Source organism: Marmota monax, unplaced genomic scaffold (genome assembly GCF_021218885.2).
Source record: "Marmota monax isolate L192 unplaced genomic scaffold, Marmota_monax_Labrador192_F-V1.1 WCK01_AAM20220418_F8-fsc00010, whole genome shotgun sequence".
NCBI classification, from domain to species: Eukaryota; Metazoa; Chordata; class Mammalia; order Rodentia; family Sciuridae; genus Marmota; species Marmota monax.
In genome coordinates, this window is record NW_026692321.1 from 13,621,834 (window position 1) to 13,644,550 (window position 22,717).

The 22,717-nt window shown below is 52.9% G+C and overlaps 2 long non-coding RNA genes across 2 annotated transcripts in view; both read left to right on the forward strand.

The window, feature by feature from the left end:
* Nucleotides 1-8,801, forward strand: part of LOC131424075 (uncharacterized) — a 28,252-nt gene extending 19,451 nt beyond the window's left edge. The window contains exon 5 of the long non-coding RNA XR_009226555.1: nt 7,009-8,801. This is a non-coding gene — a long non-coding RNA (uncharacterized LOC131424075). The remainder of the gene's footprint in view (nt 1-7,008) is intronic.
* An 8,491-nt stretch (nt 8,802-17,292) lies between these two features.
* LOC124090644 (uncharacterized) lies at nt 17,293-20,743 on the forward strand. Its single transcript, XR_006851189.2, has 2 exons — nt 17,293-17,625; nt 20,035-20,743. It is a non-coding gene; the product is annotated as an uncharacterized LOC124090644 (long non-coding RNA).
* Nucleotides 20,744-22,717: the final 1,974 nt, after the last annotated feature.

The following is a 22,717-nucleotide window of genomic DNA, read 5'->3' on the forward strand; positions in this document are numbered from 1 at the left end:
AAAAGGAGAAAGGACAGGCCAGAAACAGTCAGAGGCCTGCTGGGAACCCCGCAGCAGAGCCAGGGCTGGACCTGGAATGCTCTGCCTTGTGGGACAGGCTTCTTGGGAGAAAGAAGCAACCACGTGTCTCACTATTTATTGGTGAGAGCCTCCTGCTGGCTGCTTCACACCCACTGCCACCTGGTACCATGGCGGTGGCCGTCCCACTGGACTGATGAAGGATCTGCAGGCCTTGCTGCAGGCCACAAGCCAGAAGGGGAGCTCGCATCGCCCCCCAGGAGCTCTGAATCCCCACAGCTGCACAGGGCCTGTTTCCTAGCACAGGGGCCCTCTGCAGTTCCTGGCTGCAGTCACCAGCTCTGCCTGGTCCCTGGCTGAGTGCTGGGGCGCTCACTCCCACCAACCCTCCCCACATCCTGACAAATGCCCAAGTGCCACCGCCCCTCTGAGGCCCCCAACTGCACCTGGGGACAGCTCACAGACAGCACTGGGACGATCTCCTTCCAGGCCTGGACTCTGAATTGCCCCAGGATCTGTGGCACATGGACCTGAGCAGGGTGACTGACACCCCAGCTCTCCACGCTTCTGTCTGGCCGCCAGAGCCCCGGTGTGTCTGCAGCTCTCTGCACCACCCCAGGCCTCATGTCTCCAGCTCTTGAGTCCATGACAAGGAGGAACGGTGTCACTGGCTCACAACCTGACTGTGGGCACTTTCCCTGCACTGTGGCCACATGCAGCCATGAGGCCTTCCGGCTGCTCCCAGCTTCCTTTCCCCCCCCCCTTCCCCCTCCCTTCCCTTCCCTTCCTTTCTCCGCCCAGGGCTCTCCTTGATGCCTCCTACCCTGTGAGCTCCGGAGAACAGGGATCCCCTCTCCATCCACTCCATTCCCTTCTCGGAATCTCTCGACTGTGGAATTCATGTGTCCCGTGTGCCCACTGGAGAGGGGGCCTCTTGGGTGCCCTTGGGTCAGGGTGTGATGTGCAGCAGGGAGGCTCATTCCATCAGGACCAATAACTGTGGGGAGGGGCCCTGCAGGGGCAGAGGGATGCTGTTCAGAGCTATCCCTAGACCATGTGCATGTCCTGGTCCCCAGCACATAACCCTCTTTTCATCTCTCACTAACAAGATCTGGTGAGCATGTGACATACGACAAAACCAAGATTGGAGAGTCTGCATCACTGGGAGATGGTCACATTCTTAGCAAGTGGCAGTGCTGGTACTTAAACCAACATGGGTGCTGACTGACTGGGTTCTAGCTCTTCCCACAGGCTAGCCACATCCCACTTAAGGTGCTACTTGTGAGATGAGGGGTAGAAGCTTGGGGTACGTCAGTCTTGCTCTAAAACTCAGACTCCCACTGGACCTCCCGTCAGGCCCCACAGGGCTGTGGGAGTCCAAGGGCTCTGTGCCTGCAGGGCAGCAGGGGCCACAGGCCCCAGGGATCCTGTCCTGTCCCCACCCCCAGCCTGGCCCCGGCTGGTCAGTCAGGCCAGACAGGAGGAAGGCGCTAGAGGTGCTGGCAGCTGAACAAAGGGGTCTGGGTCAGTTGGATACTTCCTCTCCTGCACAAAGCCCTCCTCCCCAGACATAGCCCTCAGCCTCCAGGACCCCAAAGAATGTCTGGAATGTTGTGGGGCCAGACAGCCTCAAGGCTCCTACAGACAGAGGAGAGGCTGCCTTTGTACCCGGAAGACTGACCCCAGCCTAGAAGGTCACTCTCTGACCTGTGATCCTGCTCTCCCACCCCAGTCCCTGGGATTGGCTGGATTCCCGCCTCCTTAGGACCCCCAGTGTCCCTTCCATTCCAGTGGGACCCACCAAAAGCTAAAGAGAAGAGGGAGCTCCTGCTGATGGTCGCTTGCTCAGCGAGCCCCCACTCTGCCCCATCAGCCCGTGCATCAGTGCCAGGCCCACCTTAGGTGCCAGGCCACAGGGGCTCCCTGACTCCTGTGGAAAGGCAGTTTCCTCCTTGATTCTCCTCCAGGGCTGAGCTTGCTGGTGCCTCAGGGCTCCTCCTTCCTGCTGGGTGCCACACTGCCCCAGGAGCCGGGGAGGGGACTTGTGTGTGAGCAAAACAGATGTGAAGCCCATTCCAGCGGGAGATGACAGACCATCAGCCTGAAGCCTACAGAGATCTCAGGAGATGAGGAGCATCAGGAGGGAAGGAAGGTTGTGTGGGGGTGGGGTGGCTGCGGGTCAGAGGAACAGGCACTTGAGTGGCAGCCTGAGGGTAAGGTGGTGAGCCTTACCTGTGGCTATTGAGGGAAGAGAATTCTACAAAAGAGGAACAGCAGACCACAGCCCTGCTTGTTCAGGGACCAGCAAGGCCAGCAGAGCCAGCATGGGAGGGGTCAATCCTAGGTGCCTAAGTCAGGCAGGCATCAAGGGCCAAGTGGCCTTTGCTGGGCATCAGCGTTCACTCTGGCGAGTCACAGTCACCACAGGGTTTTGAGTAAAGGATTGACAGCAGCAGACTTGGGAACTTCAACAGGACCCTCTACTCCCATATGGGCACAAGACAAGGGGTGGAGGAAGGAGTCTGAGTCCAGGTAGGAGGTCCCTGGCCCAACCAGGGCCCTGCCACCTGTTTCTCTGAAGTTCAGAGAAACAAACAAAGAATTTATAATTCTAACTATGTCCCCAAAATTGAATGGAAATACTTTTAGACTAAGTAAATAAGAAGTCTTTGTTGTATATCTGAAACTCAAATTTAGTGGCATGTCCTGTATTTTTTATTTGCCATTTCTGGACGCTTCAGTTAGGTGTCACACCTCTGCTTGTTCTTAGTAGCAGCTCCTCTGCAGGAGCGAGACCTGGGGCTGGACAGCTGTCTGGCCACATCCCTTCCCACTCACCAGGACAGGTGCTCAGCAGGAGGGAGAGCCTGGGACACAGAGATTCAAAGAACTCCCATCTGGTGGGAGACAGGCAGACCAAGGTGGTATCTCCTGCTGGAAGCCATCCATGACCCATATGTGAACTGAGCCATGGGTAAACTGAGTGACGTTGAAGCCATTAGGCAGGGAAGCCTGGTTTCGGGAACTCCCAGTCGGAGTCCACTGGTTTGAGAACGCCCAATCCAGGTGGCACCCTGTTCTAGCTCCCACTGAAGTTCTAGCATAGTTTCAGTACCAGAGATGAGGTGACCCACCAGAGCCACGCAGCCTCTCAGAGATGGGTGTGACTTGCCAAAATGCCAATCAATCTGTTCACTGCAAGACCCCTGCCACACCCAGAAGCAAGCACCCAACCAAGACTCCTCCTGCTGAAACCTTATCCCCGCCTTGGTGTACTCCCCCTTGAATGAAAAATGGGGCTCTTTCTCAGTTGTTCAGTTCCACTCCTATCAGGACTGGAAGACCCACCAGGTGCTCCTCTTTGAATGTAATTTCTGGCTCTGTCTTTATTTCTTGCTGATTATTTCAGACTTTTAATTTTCCCAGGCAGCTCACACCTCTTGGGTAGGAACCTACCCTGTTGGGGTGCGGGTCACATCCCTATAATCTCCCCACTCTGAGCCCCAAGTTCAGGGTTGGGACTCCCTGGGGATCCAGAAGCCCCTTCTCCGTCTCTGGCTCAGAGTTGCCCTGGGACCCAGGGGCTGCCCTGGCTTCTCTAAAGCTTGACCCACAGTCTGGCCTGCAGCTTGAGGCCCCCAGTGGAGTCGGAGGCTGACATCAGGTCCCAGACAGGCTGGTAGCCAGGAGTGGCATGGGCTGTAGGGTTGATGGTGGCCTTTGGGCAGGGATCAGCCCATCCTCAAAAGCCAGAGAAACATGTTCAGCTTGCCTGTGACTCATTCTTCCTCAGAAGAAGACTGTTTTTTCCTTCAAAAAATCACAGACTTCCACCTTCAGACAATAACGTGTTCTTAGGAAGTTACGTGTTTTGTTTTCTGTGCAAGCTGCAGGGGGTTTGTTTGCTTTAGGGCTGTTTTACTGGAATTGAGTTTGTGGGCCACAGTGCCTCACAGATGTGGCTGACACCTAACTGAAGTGGCCAGATATGGCAAATAAAAAATACAGGACATGCCACAAAATTTGAGTTTCAGATAAACAACAAATACTTTTTATTTATTTAGTCTTAAAGTATTTCCATGCAATTTTTGGGACATAGTTAGAATTATAAAAAAAAAATTTTTTTTGTTTCTCTGAACTTCAGATTTAATCTGTATTTTACTTGGCAATACTGTTCTGAAGTCCAGCAGTGGCCCCTGGGCATGCTGTTCCTGGCACCAAGTCCCACTGGGTCCTGATCTCTGGCTCCAATCCCCAACTCCATTGACCCCAGGGAGATCTCAGCCACTGGCCCAACTCTGCCTGTGCCCTTGGAATTGGGTTTTAGAGACCTCAAGCCACAGCCAGGATTCCATCTGAGCTGTAGAGCAGCCAGAGGCCCACTCCCTTAACCTTGCTGGTCCCTCCATCTGCAGCAACCCTCCTCCCCCTCTACTTTCAAGGAAGTAGACAGGTGGTGCCATCTCTCTGTCCCTTATCAGCACCCTCATTAATGAGAGTGGCTCTGCCCTGTCCAGGGCTTCCTGGCCTCTACCTGAAGCAGAGAAGCCAAAAGTTTTCTGTCTTTGGACTCCACCTAAATCACTTCCACAGCAGAGCTCCCGGGCTACAAGTTCTTCCTGAACTGACTTCTCTCACCCCAGCACCTACCTCACACAGCATTATTTGAGAAAGCCATTTCCTCTTTCTTTTTAGTCAGAGACACCAGAACCTGGAGCCCCACTTCCAATCCAAAGCATTACACCTTCACCCTAGGGGTATGCACGTTCCCATCCCTTCCATTTCCAGCCTTCCAAAGTTCACCCCCAGGTAGCTGAACTTGAGCTCTCAACCTCACTCTCTGTCAAATGCTTTCTAGGCACTTGGGCACCTGGGCACCTGCCCCCAGCATGGCTGAACTTGGTCCTGGGTGTGTGAGGACACAGGGGAGGCTCCATCATTTCCCAGGCTGCTTGGGATGGTGAGAGAGAGATGGGACATGTCTAATCGCTTGCAGTGTTTCCAGAACTGTGATGGAGGGTGTTATGGGTACCGAGGCAGAAAGCCGGGCTGCTTCCTTTGAAGCACTGCCTGTACCGCAATCCCAGGGGCAGGTAAGGTCCTGCTAGGGAAGAAGAGAGGAAATGTGTTTCAGAAAAGAGAGAAAAATGGGCAGGGCCTGAGGTCAGAAGCAAGTGGCTCTCTGTGACGGAGAAGTGTGGGAGTTAAGTCTGGGGGTGGGAGGATAGCAGAGGCCACATCATGAGGGGGCCTCAAAGACCTCCTGGGAGCTTGGATCTTACTAAGGACCCTGAGAAGCCACAGGAGGCCTGGAGAGGATGGTGGGATTCAAGGTGAGAGAGGAGGGGGACCTGAGGAAGGCCAAACAGTGAGGACAGTGGGGAGGGCCTAGCTTCTGGGTCGTGCCCTGAGTCCCCTCCCCTCTGGTTTCCTTCAAGCAGGGGTTACACATTGCCTGAATTGACTTTGCCCTTAGAAAAGGAAGATGAAAGCCAAGGCCTGACTCTGGAGTCAGCTCTTCCTCAACTCCTCTGGCTTGAAGCCAGGAGAGATGCTACCCCAGCACCCCCTTCCTTAGGCTGCACCCCTTTTACCAGGTCTTCCTCTCCCTCATTCCGTCTGTGTTTTCCCACCCAGGTCCAGGCTGGGGAGTGGGCTTCAGCCAGGCTCTGGAGTCTGCCATAACAGACCCCCCCCACCCCGACTGCCTGAGCCCCAGGGTCACCGCGTGCTTCCTGGAGCTGTGACCTTCCCAGCAGCCCAGGACCCCGGTTCCCATCTCTTCCTGCAGAACCCTCCCTACACTGTTGCCTTTGTGTCCTTTTTCCTGTGCCCGAGACATTCCAACTTTATTGCCCTGGTTCCCTGAAGGGTCATTTGCCAAACTGGGGCTGGCGCCACAGATTAGAAAAACAGTCCTGAGAGCCCCCAGACCCCCCTCCTCCTGAGGGGAGAAGCCAGTAGAGAAGACCCACCTTCCCTCCTGCTTGTTCCCCTCGGGCCCTCCAGGACACCGCAGGGCCCCCAGCCGCCACAGCACCTCTGAGCTCCTTCCCTGGGAAGAAGGACCAGGACTTCTGCAGGGAGCCTCTCTTTGGAGCCACTGGGGCAGCAAATGCTGGAGGCTCCTGGGTCCCCACATCAAGAGGAGGCGTCAATTCAAGAGCTTGAATTGGAGCCTGCAATTTCCCCAGTGCCGGGGAGGCCAGGGCAGAATACGGATCAGGTCTGTTTAGTTCTGTCTGCTCCCCTCCAGCAGACCAGCGCTTCCGGGGAAGACAGAACCAGAGACCCCTGACCAATTCTCAGCCCCCGCCTGCCTACCCGAGTCGCCTCATCTTACTTCCCGGGACTCCAGGTTCAGAGAGGTTGAATCGTTTTCGAAAGTCACAGAACCGATAAAGCCAGGACAGGGTCTGAGCCCTGGGTGTGTGGTTTCTTGCCGTGTCCAGGGCTGCTCAGTCCCAAAGCCCTTCCTGGAAGGAGACAGCAGGCACTGGGGAGAGCTGGCCTGGGAAGCAGTACTCTGGCCCTGGTCGACCGTCAGCTCCCAATCTGGCTCTGTCTGTTCAGAACACCAGGATTTCCAGGTTGGGGCCACTTCTCTGTTCCCACCAGAACCTGCACCACCAATGCCACCACCATCCATAACATGAGACTTGGGACCATGAAGACCCCTGACTCAGGCCTTGGTGTAGCCCTGAGGTTGGGACTCTCTTCCTAACTCTACCCTATGCCTGCAATTCAGGATCCTAGTTTGCCAAGGAGAGATGCTGACCATGTCCTGTAAGCAACCCAGGTTATCACTTTGGTTCAACCACTTATAAACTGTGACATGTACGTCAGGTTATAAAAGCTTACCAACAACCTCAGTATTTTTGTCTATAAAATGGTCAGAATGATTGTTAGTATTTAGTGAAATCATGAAGAAAAGTACGTAGAACACACAAGAGCTTCAATCAATAGCAGTAATCATTCTGATCTTCACAGGCTCCATCGTCCTGTTTCCAGCAGGGAGCTTCAGCCCCTGGGACCAGCCCCAGATGATCCTGTCTACCTGCCCAGAACTGTGTGGACAGACACAGGCAGCCAAGGATCTAGGGCTGCAGTCCTACCCTGCCAGGTTCCAATGGAGCAAAGAGGGCTGGGCATCTTGCCTGTCATCTAGTCCAGTTCAGGAATCTGTAGTCTCTGGGGCCAGAGCCCACTGGTGGCCATGAAAACATAGGAGATATGGTAGGCAGAGTCCAAAGAAATTGGGTCTAAATCCATGGAATCTCTAAATGTTACTGGGTTGAATCGTGTCTCCCCCAAACAACATGCTCAAGTCTTAACCCCTAGCACTTGGGGGTGTGACATTATCTGAAATAAAATCATTGCAAGTGTAATTTTTTTTTTTGGTACTAGGGATTGAACCCGGGGGTGCTTAACCACTGCCGCTGAGCCACATCCCCAGCCTGTTTGATATTTTATTTAGAAACAGGATCTTGCTAATTTGCTTAGAGCCTTGCTAAGTTGCTGAGGCTGGCTTTGAACTCATGACCCTCCTGCCTCAGCCTCCTGAGCCACTGGGTTTACAAGTGTGCACCACCATGCCCAGCAATGCAAGTGTAATTAAGTAAAGGGTCTTGAGATGAGACCATCCTGAATTTAGGGTGCCCCAAACCCAATGACTAGTATCTTTTTAAGAGAAAGAAGATGGAGATTTGACACCCAGAGCCAAGAAGGCCGTGTGAAGCCAGGTAGTCGGGAGTGGTGCTGCCAAAGCCCAGGAATATGGGAGCTGCCGGAAGGTAGACAGGCAAGGAGGGGTTCCCCTAGAGCTTGCTGAGGACGCAGGACCCTGCCAGCACCTTGATGTTGCACTCGGGCCTCCGGAACCAGGAGAAACGAATCATCTGCTGTTTACACTGCCAAATTCATGGTAATTCGAGCTGTAAGTAAGGAACACAGGTGTGGCCTGCAGAGGTCCCAGCAGTTCCCTCTTCTCAGGGGCTCACCCCTATTCAAGGAGTGACACCAGGAGCACCACCTGGGGCCAGCCCTTCCCCCATTCCCTTATTCCCCAACTGGCAAGCAGAAGGCAGCCCCATTCCCACCAACCCATGCCAAAGCGTCTCTGCTGCTGAGTTGGGTGAAGGGGAAAATGCAAATAGCTTCCTCCTAGCCCAGTAGCTGAAATGGGCCATCAGGCCCCTCTCTCCCAAGGCCTGGCCAAAAGTGTGGGGAGCAGAGGGGAACCCAGACCCCTGGGATAGGGGAAACCTTAAGGGCAACTTCCCCTGGCCTCAGAGCTCCTCCTCAGGCCCTGGGTCCCACAGCAAGAGACCCAGACTGTTCAGGATCTGCCTGGTTCTCTGGCTTCCAGGGGAGGCACCAGCCTTATCCTTCCCACAAAGGACTCTCTCCTCCTGAATCACAGGCACCTGCTCCCACCCTCACACCTTGGGATTCTTTATAACTTGTTCCTCCTAGGGAGATCCCCTAGCCCCTGACTCATTTAATCCCCAAACTCACATAATTCAGCAGGTTTTAAATCACCAGTTTGTGCACTGAAACCCAAGATTCAGAACTTCCCAAGCAAGTACTAGCATAGGGTAGACCAGCCCCTGGGCCTTTGCTTCCCTCAGTCCCACCAAATCCACAGCTCTCGGGTGTCATCTCCCTAGGGAGCTAGCGGGCTTTCCCTTCCCGTTCAGCAACCACCTTAAGTTGTTTTCCTTCTTCTGGTTCACAAGGAACAAAAACAAGTAATTTTCCCATAAAAATAACAATTAGCAAAGCCGGGATTCCAGCCAGTCTCCGTCAGAAGCTTTCATTGTATTGATTTGGAGGGAACCTTTGGCTTCTGGTGAAGCACAACACTCGTCCCCACCCGTCCCCACCCGGGCCAGGAGAGCCAGGGACTTTGCAGCCCTGCACATTGGCTGGCTTGTGGCTGCAGCAGTTTTCATGGAGACCCATGTCAAAAATGAAAGCACGCTGCATATTTGACGTGGTTTTGAATGCTGCAGCGACGCAAAGGCAGGTCCTTCCGTGTGTTGCCCTCCACACCCCGGGAAGTGGCATGTTCACAGCAGGGGAAGCAATTGCTCTGATTAATTGCACTTCTGTTGGTGTCTCCTGCTCCTGACTTCTGAGTGCCTTGCGGTGGCGAGGCCATCTGCCAGATGGAAGTGCGGTAACACGCAGCTTCATGATGCAAACCTTAAGGTCCCAAGACTCAAGTGAACCTGGTAGAATTCCACTGACCACCTGGCCATCCTCAGAGAGCAAGCTCTAGTTGTCCGGCAGTGAGCTTTGGAAACAGATGCATTTGCAAAACCACTATTTCTGAATCCAATGTTTTCTTTTTCTGTTAAAGATATTAGACTAAAAATTCCAGAGTTCCAGGAGATCTAGTCCCTGGCTAATTTTCTGCAAGCGGATGATATGGGGCTGCCCCATTTCTGCAGTTTCAAAGGGCCTGGGCTTGGCAAACTGGCCTCAGAGGAAGCGAGGGAGAACTTAATGCCAGGCCCCAGAGGGCCAGGGGACCAGAGGGAAGAAAGAAATGCCACAGGCCAGGGAAGACAGAGACTGTATCCCAGAGCATGTGGTCAGCCTGGGCTGATGACTTGGCTAGCCTTGCTTGGCTGGCAGGTGACTTTCACTCAGCACTGCTGAGTAAGGCAGTGCTGGGCCAGGCTGACCTTCTGGCCACCTCACAAGAGTCTGCTTCCTTATCTGGCTGTGTCCATGCTGGGAGGCTCAAGTGAACCAGAAAAGAGCCTTCCATCTAACCCTGTTCCTGAAAGGGCACACAATGCTCTACCAACAAACTGGGAAAGAAGCGGTGACACTGGGTTCAAGTCTCAGCTCAGGTGTGATCTAACCCTGGGACTTTGGAGAAATCTAGGTCCTTTGTGAACTCAATCCCCTCATCTCTACAACAGGGATCATAATGGTGGCCTCACTTAGTGTTTGCCAGGATTAAATGAGAACACAGAGGGGATAGTAGTTGTTATTATTGGCATTAAAAAAGCCACTTCCCAGTTCGTTAATGTGGAAAATGTAAACGTCAGGATCTAAGACAAAGCCCGGGCCTTTCCTGCTCTCCCCACTTGGTCTCACATTCTGGCTGGGAGTTTGTTTTGGTTTCTCTGGAGCTTTCAGAACAAGGGGTCCTGAGGGCTATTGGTTCTGCTGCTATTCCCACCCCTAAGGGAGGCATTTGCTGAGCTAGAGACAGAAGCCACGTTCCAGGGGTAAAGGGGCCTGGTGGGATGTTTACCTGAACTGGTGCGATAGCTGCAGTGGGAGTGCTGAGGGGCATGAAGCCCAGAAACATCCGTATCCACCCCTGAGCCCAGGATCCCTAGTCTTAGAGCCTCCTGGGCTTACTGAAACCCATCAGCTGACTCTTAAAGCCAGATGAGACCAATAAGTATCGGCTGCCTCCTCCTCCATCTCTGAGCCCCAACATGCTGTTTGGCTTCAATAGCTAGCCCTCGGCTCCCACTTTGAAGGCTCCCAAAGGGGGCTCAGACCCACTGAAGCACCAGGTGAGGGCAGTGCCCCAGGAGGAAGCCCAGGTGAAACTCCTCCTCCTCTGCTCTCCAGGTGTGCCTTGCTGATGCATAGGCCTGGTCCTTGGGGCTGGGCTCTTCCACTTGGGGCCTGGGCAGTGACTCCTGTTGATCCTCAGGGCCATTCTCTCCCTTTGGTCACTCCAGCCAGGAAGGACAGGTGTGGCTGAGAAATGAAATGAAGGTGTGAGTAGTGTGAGCCCTGATATACACACACAAGGAGGGAGGTGCTTTTAAAGGGTAACTGTTCATGAAGGGGAATATGCAAGGGCCTCCTGGCAGCTATGGGGAAAGGAGACTGAGGAGTGGAACTGAAACCCATCCCTTCCCCATCTGCCTCCACATGAGCCATTCTCCACTCAACCTCTGCTCACGTGACTTCTTGCACCTGAATTCTCCACCCTGGAAGTTCCTCTTCTTTTTCTGTCCTCAGAGAACCAATTGGAATTTCCCTCTGAGAAGCCTTCCCAGAACAACCCTCCTGTCACTCAAGTCATGCTAGGCAGCCCTGTCTGCCCACTGACCTGAGACCACCCTGAGACCTCCACCTGATTCTAGAGGCTGTTGACATCAGGGTAGGGCTGAGTTGGCACCCAGCTCCACCATGTTCTAGCTCCCTGACCTTTCTAAAGTGGCGACAGATCATCTCAGCATCAGTGTGCCTGCCACATTGCTGGCCTGGGGAGTTCTGCAGGGGAGAGAGGCCATGAGTGGTGTCTTCTTTGAGAGTGGGGCTCCCACCGCCAGCTGGGGGCTTTTATTGTGCAAGCGAGGTGCAAGTTGATGGGTAGCGGTGAGTCTCCAGTTTCTTGGGTCTTGCTCGCCTTACGGGAAACAATGTTTATCAGCAGCAGGATGTTCCAGGCTGGAGTTTCGGTTTCTGTTCACCATGACAACAGGTTGCTTACTAAGAATCAGAGGACAACTGGTCATATTCTTTTGGTCAGTGGGAAACAAATGATAGGGAATAGAATTCCCACCAATGGATTTTTTCCAGGTGGATGTCCAAGATGGATGGTTCCTGGGAATTTCCTAGAAATTTTCTTGGGACCTCTGGAATGAGGCTCCAGTTCCAGATCTGACCACTCTAGAGGGAAGGCCTGAGCTGGATTCACACATCACATAAGTGTCCCCAAAGGTCCTCAGCCCTGTGACAACACCAATCCCAGAGGACCCAACACCTGGAGCCCACGTCCAATCAGGCCATGGATAATCTGACTCTGAAGGTCTGTTTGAGATGAGTGCTCTGCATACACTAGGTGCTCATAATTATGGGAAGTAGACCAAAGCTCCAAAGAGTCTAACTCTGGGATAATCAGTCCACAGGGAATGTGTGGATGAGTGTGAGCTCACGGGGCTGTGTGGGCCAGAAAGGGAAGCAATGGGGTAGTTGAGGGCAGAGCTGGGCCTTGGAGACCAAAGGCTGTTGTGGGCCTGCCAGGGAGGGAGAGGGAATATGGCGAGTAGGCTCACAGGAGGGTAGGTGACAGAGAGGCCAGCTGGGACAGGCCCCAGAGGCCCTCCAGGCAGGCAGCAGGGAGGGGTGCACCTGCTGTTGTGCCTGGAAGGCTGAGTCGTGTCGGGAGGAAAGCTGGGCTCAGGGGCTCTTCCTCTGGCTGCTCCAGGGGCTGGCTGTCAGGAGGCTACAGGGAGGCCAGGGGCCCTGAGGAGAGCGGATAGGAAGCTGGATTTGGACCTGGGTGACCACAGTGAGGGTGGCCCTGCTGCCTGACCTGCAACGAGCTGGTGACGTGCTGAGAGCTCAGGGGCCAGGATGGCCACAGGCCCTGGGCAGGTAAGCACATCTGTGCAGGAAGAGGGAGGATCCCCGCCCGTGCCAGACACCCGGAATGACATCAGGTACCTTTTTCTCTGCTTGCAGCAGGTGTTCACTGTCAGCCCAGAAAGGGGGTGATGAGGGGGTGTTCACAGCTGCACAGCGGGGAGGGGCAGGGAGCTTCCGCCATTCATTTCTTAAACACTCCACACCTCCAGCGGGCCAGGCATTGCCATAAGTGTGGAGAAAGAATGAGAAGCAGTCCTTGTGTTTGGCACTGATTTTATGCTGAGCTTCCCAGAGGAAGAGCCACTTGAGCTGAGTTTGCAAGGCCACTAGTGTTTGCCATTGGCCCTGGATTGAGACGTGGGGTGGCTCAGGGAGATTATGAATGGAGGACGTGGCAAACTGATATTTTTTCACCATCAATTCAGGATTCACGTATGCAGGGGCCTCTGTGAGCTAAGTGGGGAGAGGGGAGAAAAGGAGGACCCTTTTGATGGACACAGCCTCTAGGGAAGACTAAAGCTTGCAGACAGGGTCTTCTTAGGAGACCACCAACCATGGGTCAGGAGCAAGCGTGATTCCTGGGGGTCTCCACTCCTCCCCAAGTGGCTCATCCAAAACTTCCTTTGAACCACGTGCAGTGTTCTCCCGAAAAGAAGGTTGGATCCATGCAACCTTCCAGCCTCCTTGCATTTACTTGGCCTGTCAGTGGCTTGAATCAACCTGCCTCTGATACAGCTCTGACTCAGGTGTGAGAAGAACATCTCTCAGCCCTAGGAGGCATGGGCGGAGATTCAAAGCACGGCCCACTAGGGAGTATACGGGTGCTGCTCTGTGGCTGCGGCAGACTGGGAAGTAGAGTGCAGTAGAACGTGGAGGTAAACAGAGGTTATCAGCTAAGACCTTGGTGCCTGTTTTAGACAGATTTTTTTTTTGCTATGTCCAAAGGATCGACAAGAACAACTTAGAGGAAGAAAGTTTATTTTGGTTCAGTTTCAGAGGTTCATTTCAGGGTTAACTAACTGTATAGCTCTGGGCCCAAGATGATGGCAGAAAGGTGTGGCAGAGGGAAGCAGCTCAGTTCATGACAACCAGGAAGCAGAGAGAGCTCACTTACCAGGAACAAAATATAAACCCCAAAGGCATATCACACACCCCCTACCTGCCTACCCAATAAATCCACCCAATAAATCCATATCAGTGAATCAATCCACTGATTAGGTCAGAACCCAATCATTTCACTGCTGAACATTCTTGCATTGTCACATATGAACTTCTGGGGGACACCTTGTATCTAAACCATAAGCGTGCCGAAGCAGAAATGACCACATTTTTGAACCTTGGGCTAGATCATGTTCTTAGAGCAGCTACTCCTTCAGGTAGGTAGAAGACTGTAGTATGAGGGGGCATTGCCAAGCAGCACTCTCTGGCACTGGCCAGGTGAGAGCTGGGCCCCAAGCACTGTCTCATACAGCTCTACAATATATAGGTGTGTCAGAACCACCTGCAAAGACAGACCCACCTGTCTAAGCCTGCCCAAAGTGGCCTCTTCAAACATCTCCAGAGTGACTCTTCAGCTCCCTTCACAGCTGGGTAATGTGGTCAGGGGTGACCAGGGACTTGCAAAAGCTGCAGTAATGTGTCTGATGTCTCATGATGATCCAGTAGGCTGGAAAGCTCTGGTAGGGAACACTCAGAGGTGTGTCACTTCCCTACAGGTCCCTTGTTGCTCCCTGGCAAAGGTGTAGGAAGAAGGCTCATGCCACTGTGCTTCAGAAGTGGGGCTCAGGAGGGCTGCCCAGGGCAGGGATAAGAACGGCTTCTCTTGACTAGGGCCTGGTGTCTGACCTGGAGCTCTCAGTGGCTCCAGCCCTGCTCTAAGAAGACACAGTCTGCACAGGAGAGGACTTGGGGAGATCCCCACACCTGTTGCCTGGGGCCTTGAGGATCTGGACTTCCTATCGCTACAGTGATTTTCTCTGATCTGGCCTCTGAGCAGTCACTCACCATGGTAACCGACAGACGGAGAGCCCTAGCCCAGCCGATGACACCATCCTTGGCACTCTGACAACTAGGGCGGTTCTTTCCCAGAGGCTCTAGCAGGTGCCCCCACCCACCACCTGTGTGCTGAGGAAAGGTGGGTATTCCCAAGGAAGGGATTCAGGCCATGAACCTCAGAGAGGTGATGAACAGATGCCCAACCTAGAGCCTCTTCAAAGCTCTGGGGAGCGAAGAGAAGAGGGGAGGCCATGTTTCCTGCTGGCCATGACCTGGGTGCTGGGCCTGTGCAGGCGCACACGTGCTGATGACAGCTGTCTGAGCAGCACCACTGCCACCATTTGTCAGGGGAGGAAACTGAGGCTTGGGAAGGAAAAGTCCCTTGTTCATGGTCATAGTCAGTAGGCGTCAGGCTGGGACCCAGAGCACTGGTCTGTGTCAGACAGTGAGATACACATTAAACAGCAAACGATAGTAATATCCAAGTTCAAAGAATACAAATAGCTTCAGCATTCCTAAATTTCTATTTCTGAAGTCCTCTGAAGGCTGTCGTGTGGAAAGTCTGGTGTGTTCCCTCCCAGTCTTCCCAGATAGTCAGGTTTGGCAGCTGTACCAGCCCTCGGCCTCCTGCCAGTCTCAGGTCAGCCTTCCTTGGACTCCCAATGTATTCATCGGGGGCTTCTCTGGAAGCCAGGAAACTCCACAGGACGCAGCTGAGGGTGGGCGGCCACCAGACACGCGCGGCGGTGTCCTGAGAGAACAAAGCGGGGCTTTCCCTGGACTCGGGGACACAGGCTCTTCCTCCTGGCTGGCTCTGCACGGGCTGGCTGAGGAGCAGGGCAGCTGCCCAGCGTCTACCCACCGCCTCCAGGAACTCTCTCAAGGCAGGGGCTCCAGTGTCTGGGCTGTTTGTGGGCGGTGAGCTTCCCTGGGGCTAAAGTGACAGGGTTTCCCCAGATCCTGCCCGATGAGATCATCTGCCATTTCAGGCTGGGCTGAGAGATTGTCGGGCACAACAAAGCCCAGCGCAGGAGATGACTCATCGGTGGGCCCTGCAGGGGGGGGGGGCGGGGGCTTCCGGTCCTGAGGAGACAACAGACACTTTGTTTGCTCCGGAAGCCCCTAGGGCACACAGCAGACTCAATGGGGTCATTTGTGTTTTTTTCCTAGTTCTCTGTCACTGTGCTCTTTCTGGGAGGTGGGGTCCACCAGCCTGCCTGGGTCTTGCAATGGGAGGAAAATCACTATTCAGTGGCTCACCCACAAGTCTAATGGGGAACCCTTCCCCCAATATAGGACCAGGACCTGGCCTGGGAGGCGGAGGATCAGGTTCTGGGTTATGGTTTAATTTCCAAGACTCTTTGATTCCTGTGTGTTCCATCTTTCCAATGGAGAAAATAATTTAAAAAAGACAAGGCTATTGTCAGAATGACCTGAGGCTAGGCACATAAAGTACCCAGCTCAGGCTGTATCCACAAAGGCTGCGCACATGGTCTTCCTTCCCCTCTCCCCTCTCTCCCTACTGGCTTTCAAAAATAAGGAAAAAAAGCTTTGATTCAATAGAAAAGCTAGCTAGGGGTCTTTTCTACCATTGCACTTACCTAGGGTATGAACACCCTGAACTCATCCCTACCACCCTTCTCAGAATTTGGCCACTCTGGGGGACTCAGCATTAAGGGGATAGGGCTGATGCAGAAGGCCCAGAGCCTGGTGGCCCCAGCAGAACAGAGATATGGAAATTATTAGGCGAGGGCTGAGAGGCTGTCCCTGGCCTTCAAACCAGCTGGAAGCCCTGAGAAATCTCCAGGAGAGAAAGGAAGTGAAAAAGAGAGGTTATGAAAAGGGTTCACAGAAAGGGAAACCAAATGATGAACAAGGTCACCAACAGGTGGCCAATGTTACTAGTTATTGGAAAAAAATACAAATTAAAACACTGAGGTCCTGTTCTACACCCAGGTAAATGGCAAAAATTACGGGTAAGATGACATCAAACACTGACAAGGATGTGGGAGTTAAATGAACGCTTAGGGGCTGAAAGAAGACACCCAGCAGGCAAGGGGCCAGCAAGCCAGAAGTTTTCGTTAAAAGTCAATAGATGAATTCAGTATGCACAGCCCTTGTGAGCAGGAACCCACCCATGCCGGGCTCACTCTGAGGAAATGGATCAAGCCCCAGGAAGCCTCAGGTGCATGTCCCACACAGATGCCACGGGCGGGCACACACTTCTAGCCACGCCCTTCCTAGTTTGCAGATTGTCTTTAGCCAACCAGGTCCCAGGAAAGACCCTCATCTCCAGACTAGCTCCAACCCCAGCCTAGGACCTACCCACTGTCCAGCTGCTGATTCTGGCCTATTAGAGGCTTCAGGTGGGGTTTGGGGGGCTTTTTAGGACTCAGACTCTGGATGAAGCAAGACACCTGTGCCGTCTCCAAGCTCCAGCCTGACATCTTGAAGCCTCCCAACTCCCTGCCTGTAATAGAATCTATTGTTGCATAACAGATCACCACAAAGTTAGCAGGCTAGGACAGTGTCCCTTTTTGATTCCCATTTCTGCGGGTTAGGAGTCTGGGCACGGCTTACCTGGACCCTGTGCTAGGGTCTCACAAGACTGTCATCAAGGTATTCATGGCTCAATCTCATCAGGAGGCTCAGCTGGGGAAGAATCTGCATCCACACATTTCCTTGCAGTGATAAGATAGAGGTCCCTAGTTTTTTGCCAGAGGCTGCCTTAGAGTCCCTTTGGCTGCCTGTGGCTCTTCACTAGCTAGGCCTCTTGAAGGTGGCTGCTTGCTTCATCAAACCTGTGTGGAGATGTTCTCTACTCAGGAAAGGCTGCCCCTCTTGCAAGGGTTTTCACATGACTGAGCCAGGACCCAGAGAAAAACCTATTTTGGTTAACTCAAACCCAGCTGATTCAGAGCCCTACTTACCTGTAAAATTCCTTTACCTTTGCCCTTCTTTGTTGGCTATAAACATGTCCTGTGCACCCCAATCCGAAAGGAGGACTTAGTCAGGGTATGAACACCAGGACTGGGAGTCACGGGGCAGGAACACTGCCTAACACCTTCTGGAAGGTGAAGGCCACCATTCTGTTGAGGGGAGATGGAGTGTCCAGCAGCCCAGGGAGCCTAGAGAGATACAGCTTTCTCCATCAGGGAATGGGAGCTCTGGACGAACAGCTAGCTTGGATGGAGCTGGGTGATAAGGAACAGAGGGAAAGAGAGGTCCTGGGGAAGGACTGGCTCTCAGACTGCAAGGGTAAGTGAGGGGTGGAGGGTGGCAGATCCTGGGAGGGTCATTAGATTTTCTCACTTCCAGCTGAGAGGGTTCAGAGACAAGCACGTCTCCCCACACCTGTCGGCTCCTTTCACTCTAGGTCCTTCCTCTGCCTACCTCCTTGCCACCACCCCTTCTTGATGAGGGCAGAAGGACAGCACAATATGTCCCTACCAAAGGACAGTGAGAAGATGGTCACGTGCAGACATGACCTCAGCCCACTGGGCTCAGCCCATTCTGCTCCAGGGAGGATCTGTCACATGTGGACAAGTGCCTGCTGTACTGGGCTTCTTCCCACCCAAGGAACTCAGGTCCAGGCAGACAACCTCTCAGCAGGGTCAGGACCTCCAAAACCTGCAAAGCTGCTGCTCTGACCAGGCCCAGGAGGAATCCTGCCCTAGGCTACTCCCAGGCCCTGCTCCCATGGCACACCTCACCTGAGAGCTCCCACACCCCAACCTCACCTGAGAGCTCTGAGACCAGCTCCTCCGCTCAGAACCAAGATCCTCAGTTACTCCAGCCTCTGCTCAGTGCCCAGAGCAAGCAGGGATTCCAGAGTACGCATATGCCATAGAAGGGTCTGACTCCATTGATAACCCCTCTGAGCTGTCCTGAGCCCACTAGTCACACCTGAGCCTGGGCACATGCTATCCCACGGTATTGCACCTTCAGTGCCACCCACAGGAACCAGCTTTGGCCAACTCATGTGGAAAAGGGTTGTTGTAGGGACCAATCGAGGGCTCACTGGGTTATCAGGCTAGAGGACCAGGCTGGGAACTAGTAAGATCTTGGGGAGGGAGCATAACTGGATCTCACTAGGGGAGACTATGCCAGGACTTGCCACCTATGGATGGACACAGCTGGAGTCCTTCAGCCTGGCAGTCCTTAGTGCCTCTTCTGAAGCCTTGCCTCATCTCTGCACATTTGCAGTCCTGGGGGGAAGGGCCCACTGGCCAAGCCTCACTAACAATGTCACTCTGGCCCAGGAGCTGGGAGAAGGATTAGCCCTGTGTGGTCTCCCACAGTGGGAGGAGGTGGGCTCTCCCCTTCCCTGGGGGGTCTCCAGCATAGGAAGGGTGTTCAGATACTGGGCCTCGGGTGTGGCCCCCATCACAACCCCTAGGGCTCCGCATTGCTCCGTGGACCACACTGTCAGGTTGGCAATCTCCCTGGTCCACCTGAAGGAAGGCAGGTCACTCTTAGGACTTGGTCAGCACCATACCTGCACACTGTCCTCTAGATGGTGATGGCTAGTGACCGTGTCTTGTCTAGTCCCAGACCTGAGTCCCTCCACCAAGCCAAGCAAAGTGTCTGCTGAGGTCCCATTACTTCGTGTTTCTGATTTGTATCATATTTGGCAACTGGCTTACAGACTTGGGCCTCATTAATCTTTGACCCTCCAGCAATACGGCCACTCTCAGAGCCATCAAATGGGGGACTTCTATGAATCCCTATTAAATTGGGATCTACATAAAAATTCCTATCTATAAATCCCTATTAAACCCAAGATTCCCTATTAAAATGATTGTTGGCACTGAACAAGGACACAGCTCTGTCCCCAGAGAACCCTTGGCATCGTGTGGGCCAGGTGGGGCCTGGGTAACCTGGAGATGCAGCCTCTCAAAGGCTGTGTTGGGGAGGTCAGTGTACCAATACTCCCTGGACCAGGCAGGCCGGACTGCCCTCTCAGTCCCAGATCCAGGGGCATCTCTTCTCTACCCATGCTCGGGGCTGGTGGGAAAACTGGAGTATGGATGTCTATCCTCATTTTGCTCCTGGCCTCTGTTCCTGCTGAGTCAGCCTGCCTGCTCCACTCTCTCTAAGCACTGAACCTGAACTTGGAATGGGGTTAGCATACTCCCTCTACCCTGGCTCCACCTTCCCCACAACACCACGAAGACTCTGGAGGGCTGTGGGGGGGGGGGGCAGTGAGGTGGCAATGGAAGGGGGTTTTCCCCCTTGGAACCTGTCCAGTCACCTGATGCTCCTTGGAGAAGCAGAGGCCCCCTTTCTGGCTTTTGGGCCTAGCCAGCTGGCTGCTCACCTTAGGGTGAGGAATTCTCCCCCAGAAGAGCGGATCCAGTTACACATTCCTGAGGCCTGAGTCATGCCTGGTTCTTGTTTGGGCCTCAGGAATGTGTTTATGCTACAGAGCTGGAGGGAAGCTAGGGTCCTGGAGGGACCTCACACAAGCAGCCATTCACTCCATGTCTGGCTGGCCCCAAGCCAAAGGCTAAGGCCCTGTCAAGGAGGAGAAGACCTAGGCTGTGACCTCTGGAGCCACCGAGATGCTGCTGGGAGGGAGTCATAGACCCAGTGAGGGGAAGGCTTGATCCAAGTTGGAACAGAGGCTTTGCATTTTGGGGAACTGGGTTTAATTTGCTCCCACAGGAGGAAAATGGACAGGGGCCAATCCAAGAGGGCCTCCCCTGCAGTGACCCTGGGAAGGAGGTTGCTCCATCTTTACTTCCTGACACAGAAGACAACCTCCCAGAGGACACAGGTTGTTGAGGTCCTGGTGGCTCCCCGTCCCCCTCTGAGAATAACTGTGAGTTGAGCACTCCACTCCACCCTGCTCAGGGCTCTCTCCACAGTTCTTATTTATGTCCAGCATGGGCCACTGCTGTTGAAGAGAAAGCCCCACACTTGGCTGTCATCACTGAGACCATATTCAGGGCCAGGCCCTGCACTGGGCCCTTCACACAGGATGGCAATATGCCCTGGCTGGCTGTGACAATCCTGGGTTACTGGGGCAACTTTTCATAGCCTCCTTTCCCTCCCCAAAGTGTCCCACTCTGGAAGGTAATTATATATTTGCCTTAACTTTACAGGTGGCTTGATTCTTCCCTGACCCACCCTGAAGCACCCTGAACCACCCTTGCCCACACCCTGAGGTCTATTCCTGGACAGAAAAACTGTTGCTCAAGTCAGATTGACCATCAGTGTGTTTTCTTTGAAACTAGCTCTTTGTACCCACCTCCTCTTAAGTTGCCTACAAAAAACCCTTGCTCTCTGTCACCATGTGCCCTTCCCTCCTGATTGCTCAGGTCGGCTTTGCGCCCCTCTCCAAGGCTCAATAAAGTTGGTTTGGTCTGTTGAGGTTGGTCCTCTCCTTGGTCTGTTTCTGTACTCTTTCCACTTTTGGTCCTAACAGTAGGCGTTCTTAAATTGTTTCATTTTTAGGTCCAACACTGCCCTTCAAAAGAGGCGCTTTTAGTAACCCCATTTTACTATAAAGAAATGCAGTTTAAGCCCAGTGCAATGGTATATGCCTGTAATCCCAGCAACTTCTGAGGCTGAGGCAAGGAGGATTTACAAGTTTAAAGTGAGCCTCAATGATTTAGCAAGGCCCTAAGCAACTTAGCAACACCCCATCTCAAAATAAAAAATATAAAGGGCTGGGGATGTGGATCAGTGGTTGAGTGCCCCTGGGTTCAATCCCTGGTACAAAAGAAAAAAAATTAAAGAAAGAAAGAAAGGAAAAAATGCAGCTTAGAGAAGTAGCTTGACCAAGGTCACACAATGACAAGTGGCAGATCTAGAAACTGTCAGGAACTCAGCTCTTGACTCCAGTGCTCCTTTGCTAACCACAAAACCACACTTGCCGACCTAAGACCCTTCACTGATGCTTTGAAGAACCAAGAAGTTGGAATCCCTAAATACCAGAAAAATAACAAAGTCCTGTTGTTAGCTCTTTCCTTAGCCCCACCCCGTGGCCATCTTTGCCTTTTTCCTTTTCCAAGGGACAGTGTGTGCAACGATGGTTTGTGCATCAGCAGCAACAGCATTATCATGCGATGCAGAAGCACTGTGCTCCTACTCTGTGCCAGGCATGGCACAGGGTGTCATTATCTGATCTCCACACTGTCCTGCAATATGGGTGTTAGGGTCTTCCTTTCACAGACAGGAAACTCCTCCAGGTCAGGCAGCTGGGAGGAGGCAGGACTGGGGTTAGAACTCAGAGATCCCAACTGTGTGACATGGGGTCAGTTCACTGCCGTCAGCACTCTGCTGGAACTGAGAGATGGAAAGCTGTCTGGACTCCAAGGGATTGGCTTCTCAGGGGTGGGGGAACAGCAGAGATGATTATGGCTAAATCCACAGGCCCCAGAGTGTGTCCTTCTATCATGGAGCAGAATAACTTGCCTTTTGAGCTTATCTGGGCCATATACAGGTGTTCTTCATCATGCAGACACATCACCGGGAAGAGACCTTGGATGATTTCTTCATTTCTTTGGTGGGAAAGATAGACATCTTCCAGAACAGACCGTGGCTGTCTTGGAGCTTCAGAAAGAGCCATTTCTGAATCTCACTCCCCCACTCCCGCCAGTTTCCCTGCCGGAGAGCATCCCAGTGGAAATGCCTCTTCCCACCCCACACCAACCTCTGGGGAGGAGGGACAGGGCAAACACATTCCAGCATTCCAGATGTTCCCGGGAAAATGGTATTTGGGAAAAGGATGTTTGTTCAAAATTTACCAAAAATAGAGATCCCAAGAAGAGGAAAAGGCAATCTCTAAACCCAGTTAAGAAGCTACCTCTCAGGAAGGACTTTGTAAGTCACAGACATGTCACAAAGTGATTGGCCAATCACTTTGACAATAAAAACATAAATTTTGGCAGGTTGACAACCACCAGACCAAAAACAAAAGTAAACCACATTCCAGCTGAGCTCGGTGGCACATGCCTGTAATTCCAGTGACACCTGAGGCTGAGGCAGGAGGATCACAAGTTCAAAGCCAGCCTTAGCAAGGCACTAAGCAACTCAATGAGATTGTCTCTAGAAAAAAAAAAAAAGGCTAAAATGTGGCTCAGTGGTTAAGTGCCCCTGGGTTCAATCCCTGATACCCCCCCCCCAAAAAAAAAAGAGAGAGAAAATAAACCACATTCTAGTCCATAAGGATAACATGTAGAGATGTAGAGAGCTCCTAAAATAATTTTTCAATAAATCCATCAAAACCTTGCTAGAAAACAGATAAGGAAAGCAGATAATTGACCAAAAATAAATAAATAAACATGGCCTGTAATGGCTTGTTTTGTTAATCTCTTGCAATGTTATGTAATGTTTTGTTTTT